This window comes from Canis lupus, chromosome 4 (genome assembly GCF_048164855.1).
Source record: "Canis lupus baileyi chromosome 4, mCanLup2.hap1, whole genome shotgun sequence".
Taxonomy (NCBI): domain Eukaryota; kingdom Metazoa; phylum Chordata; class Mammalia; order Carnivora; family Canidae; genus Canis; species Canis lupus.
In genome coordinates this window covers 56,405,106-56,416,123 of record NC_132841.1, presented here as the reverse complement: position 1 = coordinate 56,416,123, position 11,018 = coordinate 56,405,106, and positions in this window count along the sequence as shown.

The window sequence follows — 11,018 nt, the reverse complement described above, 5'->3', positions numbered from 1 at the left end:
CTTGTACGATAAATACGTATTTCTTGCATAATAAAAAGAGAAAGGGAAAAACTCAATGCCATTAAATATCATTGAAGAAAAGAATGCTATGATCATGGGGGTGATTTTAATTTTCTTCCTTTGGCTTATTTTCTATTTTGCAACAATGATTACGTACCGCTTGGATAAAACAGGAGACTGTTGTTTTCATATAGAGCTTATTTTATATTCAACCTTGTAATAAACACCATGAAGCATGCACAGGAACATAAGACGTTGGCCCCTAGGGTCTTTCCATCTGGAGTGGAGGCAGGACAGAAAAAGGACCAATCTGGAAAGCTGAAGGACAAGGAGAAAGTCTGAGCTAAGAAGCCAAATGTTTGCCCCCAGCAGGGCTAGAGGACCCCAAGGATATGGAATGCCTGCTGGCTGAACAACCAGAGAAGAGAGCTTAAGAAGACAAAAAGGAAGAATGGACATTTCCTCCATGAATATTCATTGGGCACCGACTCTATGCCAGACCATGCTAGGAGCTGGGGACTCGTGTGAGACAGGACCGCCAGGGTCCCTGCCCCACAGAGCCATTCTCCCTACCACACTAGCCAGCTCTGAGCACAGCACCCACCAACTACCCCGTCCCTGGAGAGGGGAAGGGAAGAGTCCTCCCCCAAAGACTTCCTGCTGCCCAGGCCATCATCCACAGCTGCTCAAGGGCAAGAGTTAGGGCAGGGCCCGAGTTCTGAGAAGATGGATCCTTGTCTCAGAACTGTCACCGATTCCCAAGCATCAGTGCCTCTCTTCCAGGCTTCAGTTTCTCCACGTATATAAATGAGATAGTAGTGGTTACACAGTTATATAAATAAGATGATAATAGTCTGTGCACAGCTCTACAGCCAGAAACTTCCAGATTCAAGCGCCTTAGCCTCATAGAACTCCAATTTCCTCTGCTGAGCCAGCAGGTGGAATGATAGCACCTAAGTGGGAGAGGGTTTGGGGTAATGCATAGGAAGCACCTAAGGGACTGCAAGCCTGTACCTTCGCAAATGTACACTGGAGCTGCTGCCCCTGGCTGCCCGCCTACCACCAGACGATGGTGCTGGGAGATTCTGGATCCCTGGGCGTCCCAGCCTGGGCGATCAGAACCGAGGTAGCAAACAGAACCAGCTCCGCAACTGGAAATCTCACAGCCTAGGATGGCTAGAAGGTGGGAGGGAAAGAGCCTCTAACACGGGCTGAGGGATAGAAAAGATCGCAGTCCTCTGATAGCTTCCACAGCCCCTTAACCACAAATACTCAGTCCAGCACCGCCACCTCTTGGTGAGAAAGGAGGTTTTCATGAAAAGGCTGCTTTCTGCCTGGCTGGAGGATCTTGAATCCCAGCTGGCAAAAATGGGGTGGAAGCCTTGGAGGGGGAGACATGGGGCTGATTTCATTAGAAATATTTGGGTGGAGAAGATTTGAGCTCTGGAACTATGACAGTTGAGTTCAAGTCCCAGCTTTGAGACTTCAGATAAACTGTGTAACCTCCCCTGGCCTCCATTTTCCCTTCTATGTGATGGGAATTATAATGTCTCCTTCTAGGGTGATAATACAGGTAAAGGACACAGCGAGAAATCCATAAAGGTTATTGTTCCCTCTGACCTCTACTCCCACCACACCACACCTCTGGGATTTAGAAAGGGAGGTGAAGTGTAGCGGTTCTAGAACTCTGGTGTGTATCATCATTCCTGAAGGATTGTCAAAAATACAGATGCTCAGGCCCCTCTGATGTTGCTCTGAATCTGCTGTCTGGGACTGATGGCCTAGAAATCCGCATTTTAGCAAACTCTCACATGATCCTTAGGCCACTCTACATTTTAGAGTCACCAGCACGGTACAAAGAACACAAAGAACACAGGTGCAGGGGCTCTGAGTCTGCCAGAGGGTGTGTCCTTTAGTCTCTCTCAGCCTCCAATTCCCCACCCATGAAATGTGGCCTAGAGTCCTGCCTGCAAAGCCTCTTAGGGTAAGAGGGTATGCTTTGGAAACTGATGCCAATGCTGACATGAGAAGCAGGAACAAGCAAAATGGCAGGGAACTCCCCTTTGTAGGCTCTGCCCTGGAGAATGAGAGGCCTGGGCAGGGATGAAGCCATGGATTCAGGATGAGAATGGAAACAGGTGACAGGGGAAGAGGAGGAGCAGGGATGACTCCCTCAGGCCCCTCCTTCCAGGAATGGCCAGGATGCCTGGGGCCTGGGTGTGCGGGGCAGATGAGCCCAACACTCAACCAGAGTGGGATCTCATCTCATCTCACTAACTCACCTCATTAAGAGAAAGGGCAGAGAGAGAACCCAGCTTTGGGACCCACAGCAGCCACCATACCACGCTGGTCCTTTCTAAGAAGCCAGTAGGGCGGGGCGGGGGGGAAGTATCCTGGTTATGCCTTAGAGCATGTGCACTTCCCCAAGGACCTCCCAAGCCACCTCGCTCTCCCCTCCTGGACACCGGTATCCTGCCTAAACTCACAGCCTCCCTGCACTGGGGACAGATGGGATTTCCATTCCACAGACAGTAGAATCAAGGCCCATAGAGAAGAGAGCCCCTTGTCCAGCATCTCTTAGTAAATCCTCACCCGAAGGCTCATTATATCCTCATGACAACTATAGAGTAGTGTAGGGGAGGAAAACTTTTCCCTACCTCCCTTCTCAGTGCTTCGGCTGCTCTAATAATTAAACTGACGTAAGACAGATTAACAGGAGAAAAACAAATTTAATTCCATAGGCACAAGAGCCCACTGAAAATATAAGACTCAAAGAAGTGACCAAGGTAGGCAGCTTTTATACCTTTTAGATAAAGGAACAATATATTTGTGAAGAATTGGCAAAACTTGGGGCCCCTGGGTGGCTTAATAGGTTAAGCATCCAACTCTTAGTTTGGGCTCAGGTCATGATCTCAGGGTCGTGAGATTAAGTCTCACATTAGGCTCTCCACCTGGCAGGGAGTCTACTTGGGATTCTCTGCCTCTGCCTCTCTATCAAATAAATAAATAAATAAATAAATAAATAAATAAATAAATAAATAAAATCTTAAAAAAAAAAAGAACTGGCAAAACAAAGAAGATTGGGCTTGAAGTAGCAAATTAGTGAGAAATTAATGAGGTTTGTTAATACAGCCTTCTCAGCCCTGAATTCCCTATCTCTGGAGGTAAGGATGTCTCTCCTCCTCCTGGTTCAGGGAGAGCAGGTTTTACTTCGGAGATTTATTTCCTGTTATCAGGGGGACACAGAAAGATCAAAGTATCCTTCTTGTACTGGCTGTTTCTCAAATAACTTTAATTCAAGATAATCCATATGTAACAGGGGCATGTTTGGGGGTGGTATATTCTGCTCCCCTTCAGTAGGCAGGGCAAGAATTAGTATTTCCCTGACACAGAAGAGTAATCCAGATCAGAGATGACATGTAATTTACTCAAGAACACACAGCAGAGCTGAGCCTCAGACCAGGCTCTCCTTATCACCAAGTCACACATCTATATTCCCACTATAGGTAAGAGATTGGGCCAAGTGACCCCGGTGACCCCTCTAACTCTACCTTTTATGATTCCAGGGCCCCACTCTATTCTTGCAGGTTTATCTCCCTCTGGTTTCCTCAACAAACCAACAACAAAGGCCAGGATGGCCTCCTCTCTGTCTCTAGAACAAATCTTGAGACTTGCCACTTGTCTTCCTCTGGCTCCAACTTCCCTGTACCCTCATCCAATCTCATGGCCACTCCTGCATATTTGTGAAAAGCCCAGCCCAATTCTCATCAGGTCCAGGAAGTCTTCTCTAATCCCTGCCGTGAGAAATAGTATCCATTGGATGTGGAACAGGGCCTTGGGGTCAGAAACACTAGCCATTTACTGAGCATGTATGCCAAGCACACATTCTCTTGTTTATCCTGGGCCTCCCAATGGGGCACAGGCTGATGGTATGGCCACCCTACAGACATGGAAGCCAAGTCTCAGACTGCTGGACACAATGCACATGAGGGTGTCTGAAAGGCCGTCCGTCATATGGAAGAGAAAGCCTCCAGGGGAAATATGAAAACCTAGTGTGAGGAGGGGGAGCGTTACAGGGAAACAGGTTTCAGAGCAACATAAAAAAGAATGAGGAATCAAGCAGGGACCAAAAACCCATGAGAACCCATAGTCCAAGACCTTGGGTCCAGAAAACCAGGGGGTGGTCATTTTGCTTGTGGGACAGCAGCTGGCTAACTAACACAGGGCTTCAACAAGCCTCACCTCATGGAATGCAACAATCCCTTGCGACAAACGATGCCACCATTCTATGGGGAAGGAACCAGTGGCTCTAAATCCTAGGGAAACTCACACAGTCCACAGTGGGGCTGGGACCTGAAGCAAGCTGGATTTCAGATTTTGTGTGCTCTCTAATACACAACTGATGGAATATTTACCATATTGCTTAGAAATATTGACATTGAAGTCTCCTTTGGCTTCTGGTCTGGCCCTGCATCACAGTACCGGACCTGCCACCTTTCTGGATACCACCTGCCTCTCTCAGCTGACTCTGATGTTGCAGGACCCAGTTCTACGAAAATTCATTTGTGATCTTTCAAGTCTCTTTGTTTTTCAAGAGTTCCATATGACAATAAAACTGCTTCTAGGGCAGCCCGGGTAGCTCAGCGGTTTACCACCTGCCTTCAGCCCAGGGCGTGATCCTGGAGACCCAGGATGGAGTCCCACGTCGGGCTCCCTGCATGGAGCCTACTTCTCCCTCTGCCTGTGTCTCTGCCTCTCTCTCTCTGTGTGTCTCTCATGAGTAAATAAATAAAACCTTAAAAAAATTTTAATAAAAGATAAAATAAAACAAAACTGCTTCTAGAGTGGCTCACTCTTCAGTGGATTCATGATCAGGTGCCAGAACAAGGTCCCAGATAAACAGCAGAGAGGGAAGATGAGGGCTCAGAGAAGGACATGAAGGTCTGTGGGTCCCACCACAGATGTGAGGGGTACAGTGAGCACATGACAAACACAACCCCTGCCCCCCTGGACTCCCAAACACAAATGCTTCTCCCTCACAAGTTTGCAGAGGGTTGGCCACAGAGAGGGAAGGCACAGGAGGGCACCTGCCAGCCAGGGTCAGAGGAGCCCCAGTGCAGCCATTGCTGCAGGCTCTACCACTCTCCACAGACAGAGCAGTCGGTGAGGGGTCAGGGCACCTGTAAGGGGCTGATCTGCAGCTGCTGCCCCAAGAGTTCTGCTCACTCTCAGCCACAAGTGCCACCTACCACCTCTTGTCACCCTTCTAAGCCTAGCTCTGGGTGGACCTTCCCCAGGTCGCCTCCCAGCGAAAGTAAGCTGTCCCTCCTCTGCAATCCCACCACCCACTGTCCTATTCCCCTTCCTTGCACCCACATGATCTACCCAAACAGACCCCAGACAAGGCAGATTCTGATTCCTGCAGGGACCCCTCCAGGGCCTAGCACCTTGGAGATGCTAGAAACAGTTTCTAAAAGGATGAGTGAGTGAGGCAAGTGAGTGAGGTCAAGCAAGGACCTAGGGTGAAAAGACCCGGCTGTTCCATGCCCCTGACGCCATAAATGCAGCTCCTTAGTGACAGGGTACCTTAAAGTCCTGGGGGAAGGAGGTGGGTCATGTGGGTCAGCCTATCTTGCCCACCTGAGAAACCACCTGCAGGCAAGGCCACCAAATGCAAATGAAGGGCAGCCAGTTATGTGTCCACAGGAAGCAGTAAAAACACAGCTCTTTGTATCAGTGGTGACACGGTTATCCAGTGGGTTTAGGCAGCATTTCTCAAGTGTCCATGGAAGCCTGACTTGAGAGGCGATGGTAAGAATAGAATCTGTGGTCAAGGGAAGCCTGGGTGGCCCAGCAGCTGAGCACCTGCCTTTGGCTCAGGTCGTGATCCCGGGGTCCTGGGATCAGGTCCCGCGTAGGGTTCCCCGAAGGGTGCCTGCTTCTCCCTCTGCCTATGTCTCTGCCTCTCTGTGTCTCTCATAAATAAATAAAATCTTTTTTTAAAAAATCTGTGGTCAGGGGATCCCTGGGTGGCACAGCAGTTTGGTGCCTGCCTTTGGCCCAGGGCGCGATCCTGGAGACCCGGGATCGAATCCCGCACCGGGCTCCCGGTGCATGGAGCCTGCTTCTCCCTCTGCCTGTGTCTCTGCGCCTCTCTCTCTCTCTCTCTCTCTCTCTCTCTGTGACTATCGTAAATAAATAAAAATTTTAAAAAAATCTGTGGTCAAATTTGTCTAGTTATTACCTTACATTCTTCTCCTTTGTCTAGACCCACAGTGCACACCCCAGCAGGTTGAGGATCTGAGATATCATGCTGCACAGACAACTGTTTAACCTAGTGTTTCCCACACTTGACTTTTTTTTTTTTTTTAACAAATCCTACTTAGTATCCCAAGGAATTAGCATTCCATAGGATGCACTTAGAAAATGGGATGGTGCTGGTCATGCAGACGCTCTGGCTCAAGGAGGTCGCTTAGGGTGGTCTGAGAGGCCTTCCTTCATTTTTCCTCAGCTCTCCTTCTGCCAAAAAATACATGGATTTTATAGGTTCACAGCCTTTAGGTAATAGGACAAGATTCCAATGGTGGACGGTTAGGCATTGGCCAGTCCAGGGGGATGGGAAAGAATCTGCCACAAACTCTCTTTTGCCCTCTGTCTTTGACCAATAGACATGACCTCCAGTAAGTGACAACTTCCCTGTACCCAGGTTCTGTACATGGCCACGAGGACCAAATGAGTTGCTAGATAATGAGTGCTTAGAATAGTACCTGGAAGACTCGCAAAATCCAAACAGCATTCTATATCACAAAGAGCTCCTGTTATCTGAAGTCATATGAATTTAGTGATTTCCTTTTCCTCTCACATGGCAAGCTTGTCGGACTTATAACTTAGTATAATAGCCCCTTATGTGACATAATTATGGAGCCATATACACGGAAGGGCAAGAGAGAGACAGTAGGTACTAAGAAAGTTTAGAAAGGAAAGGATCTGTGTGCTGCAGGGTCACTCATTAGGACGGCTTTCCGGAGGAGTGAAACAGTGAGCAGGCTTGGCCTGGGCAGAAGACAGCAGGGACAGTCGCAAGGAGGGAAGAGCATCAAGTGAACACAGGCCTGGAGTTGCCAGGGGCACAGCCAGGGCCTCATTAACTCAGCTCCAGGTGAGCAGGGAGTCCGCTCCGCCGGCCAGAGACCAGCCAACCACTGGGAGCTGGCATCTCTGTTGACATTTGCTGAGGAACAGAGTCATCTCCAGGTCCTGGAGGTAACTAGAAGTGACAGATGGTCTGTTGAGTGGAATGGAGCGTTTGCTTCCCCAGCTTGCAACATGTGCTTCTCAGGCAGGTCTGCGGGCGCGCTCCCCCTCCCCAAAGCCTCCTCCAGGCTTGGTTGCGAATCAGCACTTGCAAGAAGCAGAGACCCACTGAAGCTCGCTCAAGTGTAAAGGCAGCTGGGGGAAGATTCAGCGGTATCTCAGGGAACACGGGCAGGGAGGTCAACTGGACCTTGAGAAAAACTGGGCTAATACCCTGTGCCGGGGCAGGGCTGCTGTCTCTGTTTCTCTTTTTCTCTTTGATGATCTCTGTCTCTCTAAATCTAAACATCTCTTTCTCTCTCCCTAATCTCTATCCTACGCTCTCCCTCTGTGTCTGTGTGTCTCTGCGTTTATATCCCTCCGTCTCTTTCCATCTCTTTGTGTGTGTTGTGTGTGTGTGTGTGTGTGTGTGTGTGTGTGTGTGTGTGTGTTTCCTCTGGCATCTGTGTATGTCTCTCTGTCCTTTGCTCCAATCTCTGAGTCTCTCTTTCCCGCTCCTGATTGCACGACCTCCCACGTCTGGCCTGTTTCTCTCTGTAGGTCATCTTCTCTGCCTGCTCCCCAGCATGCATGGCACACACATTGCCACCCCAACTCTAGAATCAACCTCTTCACCCCAGTGCTTAATAGCATCAGTGAAGCTCGGCAACAACTTTCTTTCAAGAGAAAAGTCAACGGGGCCAACTCAAAGGTTAGATGACTGTTCCTGTCCCATCAGTTCTGGCCAGGGAGTCATGTGACGACACTACAGTGACTTCATCTAAGAATGGGTCTGGGTGGCATTCAGGCTACACTGCAGCTTTTACAGCAGGACAGAGTGACTCGGTGAGAGGAGCACTCAGTAGGCACCATGGGATTGTGCCTCCTACCAGGTCTCATGGAACAGCTGTGTGACCTGCTGCAGGATGCTCCCATCTCCGGGTCTCAAATACCCCATCTATAAATGGGGACTTGGATAACACATTCTGTTCAGAACACTTCTACCCCCTGAATCCTATGGTGTTCTACTTCTAAAACAGGCATAGAACTGCTGGGGATTTACCCCAAAGACACAGATGCAATGAAACGCCAGGACACCTGCACCCCGATGTTTCTAGCAGCGATGTCCACAATAGCCAAACTGTGGAAGGAGCCTCGGTGTCCATCGAAAGATGAATGGATAAAGAGGATGTGGTTTATGTATACAATGGAATATTCCTCAGCCATTAGAAACAACAAATACCCACCATTGTCTTCGACGTGGATGGAACTGGAGGGTATTATGCTGAGTGAAGTAAGTCAATCGGAGGACATTTTATGGTCTCATTTATTTGGGGAATATAAAAAATAGTGAAAGGGAATAAAGGGGAAAGGAGAAAAAATGAGTGGGAAATATCAGAAAGGGAGACAGAACATGAGAGACTCCTAACTCTGGGAAACGAGCTAGGGGTGGTGGAAGGGGAGGTGGGCGGGGGGTGGGGGTGACTGGGTGGCGGGCACTGAGGGGGGCGCTTGATGGGATGAGCTCTGGGTGTTATTCTATATGTTGGCAAATTGAACACCAATAAAAAATAAATTTATAAAAAAAATAAAACAGGCATAGAGATTGGAAATGAGAGGGAAGAATGTGGGAAGTGTCAAAGGATTATTTTTTTTTGAAGATTTATTTATTTATTCATGATAGACACACAGAGAGAGAGAGAGAGAGAGGCAGAGACATAGGAGGAGGGAGAAGCAGGCTCCATGCCGGGAGCCCAACACGGGACTTGATCCCGGGTCTCCAGAATCGCGCCCTGGGCCAAAGGCAGGCACTAAACCACTGAGCCACCCTGGGATCCCCAAATGCGATTATTAAGAGAAAATCACATACTTTAAGAAATAATTGCTGGCGGTCACCTGACTGGCTCAGCTGGTTAAACATCTGCCTTCAGCTCAGGCCATGATCCCTTGGTCCTGGGATGCAGCTCAACATCCGGCTTCCTCTCTCAGCGGGGAGTCTCCTTCTCCCTCTCCCTCTGCCCCTCCCCCTGCTTGTGCTTGCTCTCAAATAAATAAATAAACCCTTAAAAAAAAGAGAAAGAAAAAAAGAAACAGTTGGTGGAACAGCCTCCAGGGCAGGGGGTGAGAATGGGGGCTGTCAATCCCAACACAGCAGAAGGGAACCAATGGTTCCTGAAGCTTGCAGAGCCTCCTATAGATACAGATTCCCAGGCCCACCTCACAGAGTCTGATGCAGCAACTCGCCCCAGGTCACTCTGATGCACGTGGTCTCAGAACCACCCCCTGCTGCCTTAGGAGGAACAGGGCTTTCTAGGAAAGGCAGTGACCCTAAACCTTTGGGCTCATGCAGGAAAGGCCAGCCAAGCTGTTCTGGATGATCCCAACCTTCCTGTCTCACCTCCTGTGTCTCCAACACTCAGAAATTCAAGCAGAATCAAAACTGCCCTGGCAGCTCAAGCCCAAGCAGGGATGGGTTGCGGCCTCTTCAAGCTGCTTCTCTGGGCCTCATTCATTTACACTAGAGGCCGTAAATCTGATGTCCAAACAAGGGAAGAGAAGACACAGGGGCAAACTGATCCTCCTTTGCCTCCATTTCATCTCCTGGGCGTTTAAAGGCTGGATTCTGGGTCAGCGGGAGGGCCTCCATGATATTCTCTCAGACTTGTATTCACTCATTTTCATTTCAGAAATTAGTGGGATGGGCAAGAGGGGGACGTTCACCTTTAGACTTTGCCAAGAGGCTCCAGATTCCAGAACCAAAAGATTAGAAGAATTGGCCACCCTGGGTCCTCCCCAGGCCAGACTGGCCTCCACATCGACAACTGTCAAATTTCTCCAGATCTCTATGTATCTCCCTCAACCTGTGGGCTACCTGGATTCCAATCAATATGTGGGAACCTACGTGGCTTGAGGAGGACCCAGACACATCTGGGCTCAAGAATTCACAATGCAGGGACGCCTGGGTGGCTCAGCAGTTGAGCATCCACCTTCAGCTCAGGGCATGAGTCCCACATCAGTCTCCCCGCATGCAACCTGCTTCTTCCTCTGCCTACATCTCTGCCTCTCTCTGTGTCTCTCATGAATTAATAAATAAAATCTTTAAAAAGGGACATCCCCGGGGATCCCTGGGTGGCTTAATGGTTTGGCGCCTGCCTTTGGCCCAGGGTGCGATCCTGGAGACCCGGGATCGAGTCCCACGTCAGGCTCCATGCATGGAGCCTGCTTCTCCCTCTGCCTGTGTCTCTGCCTCTTTCTCTCTATATCTCCCTCTCTCTCTCTCATAAATAAATTTTTTTTTAAATCTTAAAAAAAAAAAAAAAGGGACTTACCCCCGCCGAGTCAGGGCTGGAGTTCAGACCAGGACAGTGTAGGCCGTTGTGGCAGCAGAGGGCCGGCACAGGGTACTTATTAAGCAGATGGCCCTGTCTCAGAAGGAAGGGGAGAAGTGACCAGGTGAGACGAGTATGTCGGTGAGAGGGGAGCAGCTGGACAGAGGGAGGCCAGGGAACCTGTGTGTGGCCTGCGGTGGGTCCTCGCTTCTCCCTAGGCCTACTTTCCCTGTCTGTACTTTGGTGGGGTAAGAGTGTCTCTAATGTCCCGTTGTGCTCTGGCATCTGGGGCTTCACCCCCACGGCTGCCTCCTTGAGTGTCCAGCCAGCCACTAGCAGCAGAAGGCCGACGCAGCCCAGAGGCCAGAGCAATTCCTTGGACTTTCAGGTCACCCC